The sequence below is a fragment of the Nelumbo nucifera genome, chromosome 2, assembly GCF_055504915.1.
Source record: "Nelumbo nucifera cultivar China Antique chromosome 2, China Antique-T2T, whole genome shotgun sequence".
NCBI lineage: Eukaryota > Viridiplantae > Streptophyta > Magnoliopsida > Proteales > Nelumbonaceae > Nelumbo > Nelumbo nucifera.
The window spans coordinates 91,331,179-91,334,513 of NC_142650.1; the positions used below are offsets into that span (position 1 = coordinate 91,331,179).

The following is a 3,335-nucleotide window of genomic DNA, read 5'->3' on the forward strand; positions in this document are numbered from 1 at the left end:
TGACATACCATCGGTTGTGCCTTATTTCCATAAACTGGCACCCTTCTTCGGAGTGGCTTTGTTAAATCAACCTCCACACGATAAAACAGATGACTAGTCCACAGCTTCGGGTTATCCACATTTATGTCTTTTACTAGCGATCCAACTTTGCTAGCTACCTTTCTGCCAATGGAATCGATACGATACTCCATTGGCAACCTATGAATTTGAATTGTAAACAAAACCTTACTGAAATCCATGCTATCAAGTGGCATATCTGCCTCCCACCGCCGAAGAACCAGTATGAAACCAGCAATCGCCCAAGGTCCCCAAGAGAGGACTGATCTAATGTCTACTTCATGGGTGAAGAAGAACATGTAAATCCCCTCCGGTGTCCTCTCCACTTTTACTGGTCTCTGCAACTCCTATACATGCGGAAAGAGATTGCTTACAGCCGCTGGATGTATCATCTTAGCCCCATCAATCTTTCCAAATAAACATTTCCGCCATTTCTCTATTCCTTCTCCCTTCAGATCATCCACTCCATCGCCTTCTTGTCCCAAACTACCAAAAGCATCCACCAAATCATCAGCGTCAATCACCATTTCAATCTACCAACCGGTCTGTCACATGAATCAGAAAGATGAAAACCTGCAAAGAAACGAGGCAACACTAGTTCCCCCACAAACGAGATAAAAAAACTCTCGCCTATAAACCTTCAAAAAGGACTTGTTTCCTGGGAAAGAAAAACACTTCTGATGGTAGCTCGGTTGGTAGGTTTTCTGACTCGTCGGAGTAGAGACCTGGGATCAAATTCCGCTGCCACCACGGGTTGGGGGATTAAGGGAAAGGGGATGGGCTACCCCTGTCGTATTGCTCCATGAAACCAAAAAAAAAAAAAAAAAACACTTCCGTGCACGCCTTCTATTGGAAGGTGCACCCCATAGTACGGGGATATTTGTAATTTATCTTTTTACCGTTTATTCCTCATATCACAAATTTCCACCTGATAGCATTTGTCATATTATTCACGATTCACGAAAAATTGAGGTACATTGGTTTTTCTGCTACAGATACGAGAGAGTCGTCCTCTCTGCTCTCTGTTACTTCCATGACTCGGCGAATTTGTTAAACGCAACGAAAGATGAGCCTCCCTCAGCCCACGCAGCTTTTGCAGCTTTTTTCATCTCCTCACCACGTTCTCTGAGCACTCTCCCATCTTCCGACTCCGTCAACGCCCTCACTCGTTTTTCGACCTCGGCAGCACTCACAAAACCATCCTCAGCTTGATCCAAAGGCATCACCAACTTCATCTGTTCCACCAGTACAGCCCTGTTGATAAACTGCTCCGCGTAGAGCGGCCAAGCCACCATAGGCACCCCTGCACATATGGCTTCCAGCACCGAGTTCCAGCCGCAGTGAGTTACGAACCCACCAATCGATTCTCGACTCAGGATCTCTTGCTGGGGAGCCCATGACTTGACTACCAGGCCCCTGTCTTTGGTCCGATTCAAGAACCCTTCAGGCAGTAGAGCCTCCAAATCGAGATCATCGCTTTGTACTGCGAATCTCAAGCTCTTCTCCCCTTGGAGAGGTGGTGGAGGCTTCACCACCCACAAGAATCTTTGCCCACTCTTCTCCAACCCATGAGCTATCTCCTTCAACTGCGCCACAGAGAAGGCACCACGACTGCCGAAACACAGGAAAACTACACTTTGGCTGGGCTGAGCATCAAGCCACGGCAAGCAATCCGCCACACCGCCACTGTCACCTCTTCGATCGCTGGCATCAGAAATTAACGGCCCAACATAGTAAACAGGGGGGACCGGAGCATCAGGTAGACAGACCCCATCAGAGATAACTTTGATGGCTATTGGCTCTAGAGACTCAAAGGTGTTAACTATGATCCCTTTCGATTTAGGGAGATGGGCGGTGAAGTATACAAAGTCATCATAGGCTGGGTCTGTGCGGACCAATACGGGTTCCACCATGTGAGAGCCAAGGATGGGCGGTAGGCCTGGAAAATGGAAGTAAGTAGTGGTGAAGTCTTTGAAACTTTGGGTTGTCTGACTGTGGATGGTGGGGAGATAGAAGAAATATGCAAGGATGGAAGCTCCAGATGTGAAGAAATAGTAAGTGGGGATATCGAGATTGGAGCTGATATGAAGAGCCGAAGTGCAGAAGAGATCGATGACGAAGGATCGGATGGTGGAGGTTTGGGAGATGGATTGCAGGGCCCGGCGGACGTTTGGGTCATTAAGGCGGATGAACTCAAAGGTGATGGCTGCGTGACTCCGAGTGGGAGATGTGTCAAGAGGTGTGGAGAGAGGGGGGAAATGGTGGAAAGCGATAGAAGGATTGACTTGAGAGATTTGGTTGATGTAGGAAGTGGTGGCGAGGGTGTCGAAAGGTCCGGTTGTGAGGAGGACTGTGAGGGAGATTTGGGGGTTGTGATGGAGGATTAGCTTGGCCAGCTCCACCATGGACACAAGGTGGCCTATGCCAGGAGCTGGATACAGAACTACAGTTTCTTTCATTTTGTTGCCTATGAGGTAGCCGGGAAGGAGACTGGAGACTGGAGTCTGGAGTCTGGAGTGGGGAGGGAGAAAGTTGCACACTTTAAAGATGAAGTATGCTTTAGATCTGGATTTATCTACCATATCCATTGAGTAATTGTACTTTTTTCTTTAATATATTTTTATTAACAATTACGACCACCGATAGAAAATGGCCATTTGTCAATGTATTTATTCTGATTAATGAAAGTGTTCTATTAATATTAATTAAGGGCAACAACCACCACCATAGGGGCCAATGGGACTTGATGGAGAAATGAGTCAACCAAAATGTCTCTATACAAAACTAATTAACTAAAATGCCCTTATAATGGACATAATTTATTATTAAAAATACATTATCCAAAATACCCCTCCAATGTATTCACCATCAAATATCATTTCCTTCACCATAATTTTGGACCTTATAAATAATTAATTCAATTAAAATGCCATACAAGGTCCAACAATTGTGAGGATTGGAAAATAATTCATTTGGACTGGAATTAGAGTCGCCACCCATTAGATTAGAAAATAAAGGTGATGGAACCTCCGAAAATGACATTAACTTGTTTTAGTCTAATAGTGAGTCGAATAGCCTGAGGCGCCAGATAAGACTCGGATGGGAGAAAAAAAATGTATTAAGCATCCCTCTCCCACGTCCAATAAATGGGGCCCACATAGAATATTGACAAGAACAAATACAAATAACTATTGAAGGGACCAAAAGAATAATAAAACGAATAAGGAAAAAAAGCATCACAAAAAGTTTCATAACAGGAACAACTTTCAGTATATAAA

At 44.9% G+C, this 3,335-nt stretch overlaps 1 pseudogene across 1 annotated transcript; it reads right to left on the reverse strand.

The window, feature by feature from the left end:
• Window positions 1–934: 934 nt before the first annotated feature.
• Window positions 935–2,757, reverse strand: LOC104590055 (UDP-glycosyltransferase 88F3 pseudogene; annotated as a pseudogene). The gene has a single exon (XR_016083056.1). The product of XR_016083056.1 is annotated as a UDP-glycosyltransferase 88F3 pseudogene (transcript).
• Between the last annotated feature and the right edge of the window lie 578 nt (window positions 2,758–3,335).